Here is an 11,436-nt window from a genome sequence, read left to right as displayed (position 1 = left end):
ACAACTCAACAACAACAAAAACTGATTAAAAAATGGGTAGAAGAGCTAAATGGACATTTTTCCAGAGAAGGCATACAGATAGTTAACAGACACACAACAAGATCTTCAACATCACAGATTATTAGGGAAATGCAAATCAAAAGCTCTCACAATGAGCTATCACCTCACACCACTTAGAATGACTATTATCAAAAAGAAAAGAAATAATAAGGATTGGAGAGGATGTGGAGAAAAGGGAACCACTGTACATGGTTGATGGGAATATAAATTGGCATAGCCACTAAGAAAAACAGTATGTAGATTCCTCAAAAAAATTATGGTAAGAATTACTATATGATCTAGCTCTTCCACTTCTGGGGATTTATCCAAAGAATAAAAAATGCTGATTCAAAAAGATCTATGCACCCCTATATTCATTGCACCATTATTTGCAATAGCCAAGAAATGGAAACAACCTAAATACCCATCAATAAATGAATGGAGAAAGAAAATGTGGAGTATAGGAGCATCTGGGTGGCTCAACTGGTTAAGTGTCTGCCTTCAGCTAAAGGTCATGATCCTGGGGTCCTGGGATCAAGCCCCACATCGAGCTCCCTGCTCAGCAGGGAGTCTGCTTCTCCTCCCTCTGTTCCTCCCCCTGCTTGTGCTCTTCTTCCTCTCTCTCTCACACACACACATGAATAAATAAAATCTTTAAAGAAAAAAATGTGGAATAGAGAATGGAATACTTCTCAGCCATAAAAAAGAAACAAAACCATTTGTGGCAACATGGATGGACCTTGAAGTTATGCTAAGTGAAATAAGTCAGAGGAAAAAGACAACATGATTTCATCACATGTGAAATCTAAAAAAACACAAAAAACAAAAGAACAAATGAAACAAAACAAAAAATAAACTCATAGATGCAGAGAACAGAATGGGGGTAACCAAAATGAGAGTGGAGAGTGGGTGAAATGAATAAAGGGGGTCAATTGTATAGTGATGGATGATAACTAGACTTTTAGTGGTGATAACTTTGTAGTATATACAGATGTCAAATTATAATGTACACCTGAAACAATGTTATATAACAATTTCACTTCAATAAATAAAAAAGAAAAGAAAAAATCTCTTAGAACTAATAAGTAAGTTTAGCAAAGTTTCAGGATACATGATCAACACACAAAAATCAGTTATACCCTGTCAATGAACAGTCTGAAAATGAAGAAAACAAATTCATTTACAAAAGCATCAAATAAAAACCAAATATTTAGGTATAATTTAACATAAGAAGTGTAAGAATTTACACTGAAAATCACAAAATATCATTGAAAGAAATTAAAGACACAAGTGATAGGTGGACATCCTGTGTTCATTGATTGGAGCATTTAATATTGTTAAAATACCAGTACTCCCCAAATCGATCCAGAGATTCAACACAATCCCTTTTAAAATTCAAACTGCCTTTTTTTTTTTTTTACAGAAATATCCAGCTGATCCTAAAATTCACACGGAATTACGGACCCAAAATAGGCAAAACATTTTTTTTAAAGATTTTATTTATTTATTTGATAAAGAAAGAGAGACAGCCAGCGAGAGAGGGAACATAAGCAGGGGGAGTGGGAGAGGAAGAAGCAGGCTCCCAGTGGAGGAGCCCGATGCGGGTCTAGATCCCAGAATGCCAGGATAATGCCCTGAGCCGAAGGCAGACACCCAACGACTGAGCCACCCAGGTGCCCCTAGACAAAACATTCTTGAAAAAGAAGAGCAAAGCTGGGAGATTCACACTTTCTGATTTCAAATCTGCTACAAAGCAATAGTAATCAAGACAGTGTGATACTGGTATAAAGACATATATAGATCAAAGGAATATAGTTGAGATAGAAGTAAACACATATATCTATGGTCAATTGGCTTTAGATAGAAGTACCAAGATCATTCAGTGGAGAATGAAGAATCTTTTCAGCCAATGGTATTGGGACAACTGGATATCAACGTGCAAAAGAATGAAGATGCTGAACATCATTGCTCATTAAGGAAATGCAAATCAAAACCACAATGAGATAGCACTTTGCACCCACTAGAATGTCCATAATTTTAATTAATTAAGAAGGGGGGGAGGGAGAGAAGAAGGGAGGAAGGAAGAAAAGAAAAAAAATTCGTTGGTGAGGATGTGGAGAAACTGGAGCCTTTAAACATTGCTGATGGGATTGCAAAATGGTGCACCTGCTATTGAATCAGTTGGACATTTCTAAATAAGTTAAACAGAATTATCATATGACCCACTGTATTAGTCTTCTAGGGCTTCCATAACAAATTAGCATAAACTGGATGACTTAAACAGTAGAAATTTATTCTTTCATACATATGAAAAAAATCAAAATCAATGTGTGATTTCAGACCATGCTCCCTCTGAAGATTCTAGGAAAGAATCCTTCCTTGTCTCTTCTAGTTTCTGGCCGATGTCAACAATCCTAGCTTCCTTGGCTTGGAGTTGCATCACTTCAATTTGTGCTTTTGTCATGTGGCTGCCTCCTCTGTGTATGTCCGTCTCTCTTTCCAAATTTCCCTCTTCTTATGAGGACATTCATCATTGGATTAGAGTTCACCTTAATCCAGTATGACCTCATCTCCATTTGATTACATCTGCAAATACCCTGTTTCGAAATAAGGTCATGTCACAGGTACCAAAGGTTAGGACTACAAAATATCTTTTGGGAAGGTACAATTTAACCCGCAACACCCAGAAATTCCTCTATGAAGTATATACCTAAAAAATATTGAAAATAGGTACTCAAACAAAATCTTGTGCATGAATGCTCCTAGAAGTATTATTCGTAATAGCAAAAAACATGTAAACAACCCAAATGCCCATCAACTAATGAGTGGATAAATGTGATACACACATACAATGGAATGTTATTCAACGAGGAAAAGGAACGTAAGCACTGAAACTGGATACCACTGGATAAATCTTGAAAACATTATACTAAGTGAAAGAAGCCAGACACAAATGGCCATATTTATTATTTCATTTATATGAAATGTTCAGAATAAGCAAATCCATAGAGACAGAAAATAAACAGTGGTTGCAAGGGATGGGGGAAGGGGAAAATTAGTGACTACTAATGGGTAAGAGGTGTTTTTTTGGTACAGAAGTAAATGTTGTAGAATTAGATAGTAATTGTACAACCTTGTGAAAATACTAAAAACTACCAAGTTGTACACTTTAAAAAGATGAATTTTATGATGTGTGCTTTATATCTCAATATAAAAAATAAATTTTAAAAAATAATTGCAGTGTACACCTGTTAATGTTGACCTGTAATGAGATTTTATAGATTTTTTTACCTTTGAAAATGTCTTTCACACAGATAGGCACTACCAAATACTGATGCTGATCTAGAATTATATGATTTTAATTGAGTGTATTTATCATTATACATTTGCATCATAGTCCAAAAAATGCTGCTGGAAAAAATATCTGCTACAAATGTGTGTAGGAATGAAGATTGCATTTCTTGTTTTAACTTTCAACAGTACAGAAGGTATATAAAGTAGCTTAACATTACTTGTGATTCAAACAACAGAAACGAAGATGACTCTGCCTTCTACAAATTACTCATGTAAGCACTGCTTTCCTTGTAATTTTAGACTGAACTCACTAATAAACTTTATTAAGTTGCAGCAAAAGCCAATTTGCAAATTCAGCACTTGATAATAGTAATCCAAAGAGATTCTTCTCTTTCAGAAAAATTTCAATCTTGGCCTTGAGCTCAAAAACATCACAATAAAACATTACCACTGCTAAATCATTGAACTGTTATGTGGAAGAGCAAGCTAGGATATTTCATTTCTGTTTCTGACAAAAAATTCACAGAACTCAGTGGCTAAGTCACAAGAGTGAATGAAGTTCACTCTTAACACTACCGGTTCAATAACAAATGATAGACTAAAATATTTCCTGTGAAGTACTACTGAATAACCAAAGGCTTTAAACAGATTTGCTTTCCAAAAGCTTTGTTAATTTGTTCAACCAAAACTTTCCTGCTTCACACGTATTTTTACCACTATCAGTTGTTAATACATTTTTAGCAGATACCACCTTCAGTTTGTACTGATTAGCATTTCATAACTTATTTGAAAATATTCTCACCTGTAGCTATTCCATGCAGACTATTCATAGGGTTAATACTTTTATCACTTCAAACTTGGTATTTAATCTTTGAATAAACAGAAATGATTGAGAAATACCAACAACATTTTCAACTCATCAGGAGCCAAGGAAAGCCATTTGAAATAATTTGCCTTCTTTCGTAACTGACTACTGATGTTACTCTTAATGTCCTCAAGTCTTTGAGAAATTGCTTTTGTCAAAAGACTAATTATCTTAAACAAATGTTTTCTCTAGACACATTTTTTTTTCAAATGTTACAAACATGATTTAATTAATCACCATCAGAAATCCTTGTTTGGCTAACAAATGGGCCACTCAAAAACTTATTTTGGTTGCAGCCTTATTTTTTATTTTTGGAAAGAAATTTTACCATGATGAGATATTCCACATTGAATTTTCTAATTTTTCTTATTTCTTTCCTGTGAGTTGGGAATATTGTAATGGTCTGAGAGTGTCTATGTATATTGCATTCTTTCGGCACAGCTATGGTGTCATTGCACGATAAATACAATGCTTTACCATCCAGTTTGTTAACAAGATAATTTAACCTCCATTGTGCCTTATAGACATGGTATTCAAAGTCCACTTTTCTCTTCTTGCTGTGACATGATCGGAATGCACTGATAATTAAAAAGTAAATATAATGTCAATTTACAGTGATACATGGTACACAAAATGCTGTCAAGTTATAACTGCATCACTGCAATTTATAGTCCACTAAGCAGCAGTAGAAGGCAATGAGATCACCACATACGGTCTCAGTCACAACTACTCCATTCTTCTATCATTGGGCAAAAGCAGTCATAGACAATACATAAATGAATGAATGTAGCTATGCTCCAATAAAAGTTATGGACACTAAAATATGAATTTCATATAATTCTCATACATCAAGAAATATTACTCTTTTGATTTTGCTCAACCATTTAAAAATGTAAAAACTGTGCATAGTGCATGTAACTCTTGAGGGTCATGAGTTCGAGCCCCACATTGGGCTCGGAGTTTACTTAAAAATGTAAAAACCATTCTTACCCAAATGAGTACAAGTAAAACTGGAAATCTGCATAAGGTTTGTGGATAGTGTCAATGTTAATATCATGGTTGTGATATTAAATTGTATAGTTTTAAAAACCCTTACCATTGGGAGAAACTAGGGTAAGTGCTCATGGACACCTTGTTACAGTTTGTTACAACTGCACATGAATCTACAGTTATCTCAAAAATTTCAATTAAAATAATTCTTAGCACACAAATCATACAAAAACAATCAGCAGGCCAGATCTGGACTACAGGTCACAGTGTGCTGATTCCTGGGTTAGGCTAAAATTTCTTAAAGATAAAACAGAAAGGACAATTCATTAAAAAATAAATTGACTAGTAGTACATCATCAAAATTAAAACCTTCTACTCTAAAAGACTTTGATAAAGAGAGGAAGATGGTGGTGGAGTAAAAGGACCCTAGGCAAATCTTGTCCCACCAACACAACTAGATAACTGCCAAATCATCCTAAATACTCCAGAAATCAACTGAAGACTGACAGAACAAACTCCACAACTAAAGTGAGAGAAAAGGCCACATTAAAGAAGGTAGGAAGTGCAGAGATACAGTTTAGGAAAGAAATGGATCACAGGTGCTACAGAGGGGAGGGAGCTGTGGTCATAGACAAGGGCAAGAGAGAGAGGAGCACACAGGGAAATGCACAAGGAGAACATTTTCCAAAGCCACTGGCTTGGAAAACAAAAGGGGCTGAATTTTGTGGGTTTTTGCAACTAGCAGGGCTTAAAGCCTGGAGTTTTTAAATGTTGGCAGGTTTGGCTGGGATAGAACCTGGAGGGTACTGCCCTGCTTCTTGAGAGAAGGCAGGCAAACATTGCACAATGTGGAAATAGTGATCAGAAAAAAGCCTGTGGCACACAGTGGGGAGATTATTTGCTCTTCTCTGAGCATATCCCTAAGTGGCAGTGTTCCCGAAGATACCTCTAGTGCCATTCCCCATCCTCTCCCCTCAGCATAAACATAGAGCCACCTGCAGGAAGACAGTGCTGACACTGGCTGCCTAACTTGCTTACACCAAGCCCCACCACCCTGTGCTCTGGTGGGACTGCCCTTCCCAGTCAAGCTTGCCTCAGTCCCAATGCAGTGGGCCCTTACCCCAGTAGACTAGCACAAATGCCTGCCCAAACCACATCTCTCAACCAGAGTTCCACAGGTTCCTGGTGGTGTTGGTGTCAGGTCTCATTTCACAAGCAGACCAGAGCACACCTAGTTAAAACTCACCACATTCAGGCCAGGGACCAAACACTGCCCACAGCAGGCAAGGAGAGCCTCCACAGATGACTGGCCTGGAGGACAGAGAAGCAAAAACACAAGAGCAGAGTATACATAGCACACACCGGAGACACTCCCTGAAGGGCCAGGCCCTGGGCACTACATGACCTCTTCTTTACAAAGCCATTACTTTCAGGAGCAGGAGACATGCAGAGACTCAGACAAAATACCAAGACAGAGGAATTTATCCCAAATGAAAGAACAAGATAAGGCCAAGGCCGGAGATCTAAGCAAAACAGATATAAGTAACATGCCTGATGGAGAATTTAAAGCAACAATCATAAGGATACTCACTGGACTTGAGAAAAGAAGACATCAGTGAGACTCTTACAAAGAGATAAAGGAGTTAAAAAAAAGAATCAATCAGAGATGAAGAATGCAATAAATGAGACTGGAAACAGGCTTGATACAATGAACAGCAGGCTGGAAGAAGCAGAAGAATAAAGTAGTGACCTCAAGACAAAATAATGGAAAATAATGAACGTGAACAAAAGAAAGAAGAACCATGAGAAAAGACTTAGAAAACTCAGTGACTCCATCAAACATAATATTCATATTATAGGAGTCCCAGAAGAGAGAAAAGGGGTCAGAAAATTTATTTCGAGAAATAATAGCAGAAAACATCCCTAATCTGGGAAAGGAAACAGACATCTAGGAGGCACAGAGAATTCCTATAAGATCAAAAAAAGCAGGCCAACAACAAAACATATTGTAATTAAATTTGCAAAATATAGTGATAAAGAAAAAAATCTTAAAAGCAGCAAGACAAAAGAAGTCCTTAACTTACAAGAGAAAACCCATTAAGCTAGCTGGAGATTTCTCAACAGAAATTTGGCAAGCGAGAAGGAAGTGACATGATATTCTCAAAGTGCTGGATAGGAAAAATCCGTAGTGAAGAATACTCTATCCAGCAAGGCTACCATTCAGAATAGAAGGAGAAATAAAGAGTTTCCCAGAATCACAAAAACAAAAGGAGTTCATGACCCTAAACAAGCCCTGCAAAAAATATTAAAGGGGCCTCTTTCAAAGGAGAGACCAAAAGTGACAAAGACAAAAAAGGATCAGAGAAAATATCCATAAACAATGACAAAACAAGTAATAAAATGGCAATAAATATGTCTATCAACAATTACTTTGAATTTAAATGGACTAAACAGTCCAACCAAAAGATATAGAGTGTCAGCATGGATAATTAAAAAAAAAAAACAAAAACGCAAGACCCATCTATATGCTGCCTACAAGAGACTCATTTTAGACCTAAAGAAACCTGCAGATTGAAAGTGAGGGGATGGAGAAACGTTTATCATGCAAATGGATGTCAACAGAAAACTGGAGTAGCAATACTTATTTCAGACAAACTGGACTTTAAAACAAAGACTGTAACCAGAGACAAAGAAGGGCATTATATAATCATAAAGGAGACAACCCAACAAGAAGATATAACAACTGTAAATATTTATGCATCCAACATGGGAGCACCCAAATATATAAAACGATTAACAATGAACATAAAGGAACTCATTGATAGTAATACAATAATTTTAGGGGACTTTAACACCCCACTTACATCAATGGACAAATCATCTAAACAGAAAATCAACAAGGAAACAATGGTTTCGAATAACACACTGGACCAGGTGGACTTAACAGATATACTCAGAACATTCCATCCTGAAACAGCAGAATACACATTCTTTTCAAGTGCACATGGAACGTTCTCCAGAAGAGATCACACATTACATCACAAAACAGGCCTCAACAAATTCAAAATGATTGAAATCATAATGTGCATCTTTTCTGACCAAAACACTATGAAACTAGAAGTCAACCACAAGAAAAACTTTGGAAAGACCACAAATACATGGAAGTTAAATAAGATGCTACTAAAAAAATGAATGAGTCAACCAGGAAATCAAAGAAGAAATAAAAAAAATACATGGGAACAAATGAAAACATAATTGCCTAAAGCCTCTGGGATACAGCAAAAGCAGTCCTAAGAGGGAAGTATACAGAAACAAAGACCAACCTCAAGAAACAAGGAAAATCTCAAATAAACAACCTAAATTTACATCTAAAGGAGCTAGAAAAAGAACAGTAAAAGAGGCCTAAAGCCAGCAGAAGGAAGGAAATAATAACCTTACAACCAAAATAAATCATACAGAAACTAAAACTGAATAAACAAACAATAAAACAGATAAATGAAACCAGGAGCTGGTTCTTTGAAAAAAATAGTAAAATTGATAAACCTTCAACCCAACTTATCAAAAAGAAAAAAGAAAGGACCTACATAAATAAAATCACAAATGAGAGAGGAGAAATAACAACCAATATCACAGAAATATAAACAATTCTAAGAGAATATTATGAAAAACTATATGCCAACAAATTGCACAACCTAGAATAAATGCATAAATTCTTAGGAACATATAAACCACCAAAATTGAAACAGGGAGAAATAGAAAACTTGAACAGAGCAAAAACCAGCAAAGAAATGAATCAGTAATCAAAAAACTCCCAAGAAACAAAAGTCCAGGTCCAGATGGCTTCACAGGTAAAGTCTACCAAACATATAAAGAAGAGTTAATACCTATACTTCTCAAACTATTCCAAAAAATAGAAAAGGAAGGAAAACTTGCAAATTCATTCTATGAGGCAAACATTATCCTGATACCAAAATCATATAAAAACTCCATTTAAAAAGGGGGCACAACAGGCCAATATTCCTGATGAACATGGAAAAATTCCTAATAAAATACCAGCAAACCAAATCCAACAATACATTAAAAAAATCATTCACCATTGTCAAGTGGGGTTTATTCCTGTTGTGAGGGTGGTTTCAATATTCACAAATCAACCGACATGATACACCACATTAATAAAGGAAAGGATAAGAACCAAACGATCATTTTGATAAATGCAAAAAAGGCCTCTTAAGTACAACACCCATTCATGATAAAAACCCTCAACAAAGTAGGCTTAGAGGGAACATACCTCAACCTAATAAAGGCCAATTATGAAAAACCCACAGCTAATATCATCCTGAATGGGCAAAAACAGAGAGCTTTTCCTCTATAGTCAGGAACAAGACAGGGATGTCCACTCTCACCACTTTTATTCCACATAGTAAGAGAAGTCCTAGCCATAGCAAGTAGACAACAAAAAGAAATAAAAGCATTCCAATTCAGTAAAGAAGAAGTAAAACTTATACTATTTGCAGATGACATGATACTACATAGAGAAAATCCTAAAGACTCCACACACACACAAAAAAACGTGAAGTAATAAATGAATTCAGTAAAGTTAAAAGATACGAAATTAATACTGAGAAATTGGTAGCATTTCTATACACTTAATAATGAAGAAGCAGAAAGAGAAATTAAGAAAACAATCCCATTTATAATTGTACCCCCCAAAACATACCTAGGAGTAAACTTAACAGAAGAAGTGCAAAGACCTGTACTCTGAAAACTATAAACAATGATTAAAAGAATTAAAGATGACACAAATGAAAAGATATTCCATGTTCATGGATTAGAAGAATTAATATTGTTAAAATATCCATGTTACCCAAAGAAATCTAGAGATTCAGTGCAATCCCTGTCAAAATACAAACATTTTTCATAAAACTAGAACAAGTAATACCAAAATTTGTATGGAACGACAAAAGACTCCAAATAGCCAGTATAATCTTAGAGAAAACAAGTTGGAGGTATCACAATTCCAGATTTCAAGTTATAGTATAAAACTGTAGTAATCAAAATGGTAGCGTACCAGCAGAAAAATAGATACATAGATGAATACAAGAATTTACAACAGATTCTCTCAATAGATGCAGAAAAATCATTTGACAAAATACAGCATCCTTTCCTGATTAAAACCTTTCAGAGTGTAGGGATAGAGGGTACCTTCCTCAATCCCATAAAAACCATCTATGAAAAGCCTACAGCAAATATCATTCTCAATGGGGAAAAGCTGGAAGCCTTTCCCTTAAGATCAGGAACACGACAAGGACTCCCACTCTTGCCACTATTATTCAACATAGTACTAGAAGCCCTTGCAACAGCAATCAGACAACAAAAAGGGATAAAAGATATCCAAATCGGCAAAGAAGAAGTCAAAATGTCTCTCTTCGCAGATGACATGATACTCTATATGGAAAACCCAAAAGAAGCCACTCCCAAACTATTAGAAGTTATAGAGCAATTCAGTAACGTGGCGGGATACAAAATCAATGCTCAGAAGTCAGTTGCATTTCTATACAAGAATAATGAGACTGAAGAAAGAGAAATTAGGGAATCTATCCCATTTACAATAGCACCAAAAACCATACGTTACCTTGGAATTAACTTAACCAGAGACGTAAAGGACCTATATTCTAGAAACTATAAATCACTCTTGAAAGACATTGAGGAAGACATAAAAAGATGGAAAGATATTCCATGCTCATGGATCGGAAGAATTAACATAGTTAAAATGTCCATGCTACCCAGAGCAATCTACACTTTCAATGCTATCCCAATCAAAATACCGAGGACATTTTTCAAAGAACTGGAACAAATAGTCCTTAAATTTGTATGGAACCAGAAAAGGTCCCGAATCTCCAAGGAACTGTTGAAAAGGAAAAACAAAGCTGGGGGCATCACAATGCCAGGTTTCGAGCTGTACTACAAAGCTGTGATCACAAAAACAGCATGGTACTGGCACAAAAACAGACACATAGACCAATGGAACAGAATAGAGAGCCCAGAAATGGACCCTCAGCTCTTTGGGCAACTAATCTTTGATAAAGCAGAAAAAAACATCCGGTGGGAAAAAGACAGTCTTTCAATAAATGGTGCTGGGAAAATTGGACAGCTACATGCAAAAGAATGAAACTTGACCACTCTCTCACACCATACACAAAGATAAACTCCAAATGGACAAAAGACCTTGATGTGAGACAGGAATCCAT

Source organism: Ursus arctos, unplaced genomic scaffold, assembly GCF_023065955.2.
Source record: "Ursus arctos isolate Adak ecotype North America unplaced genomic scaffold, UrsArc2.0 scaffold_6, whole genome shotgun sequence".
Classification (NCBI taxonomy): domain Eukaryota; kingdom Metazoa; phylum Chordata; class Mammalia; order Carnivora; family Ursidae; genus Ursus; species Ursus arctos.
The sequence above is the reverse complement of the archived record's forward strand: the minus strand, read 5'-3'. Positions refer to the sequence as shown.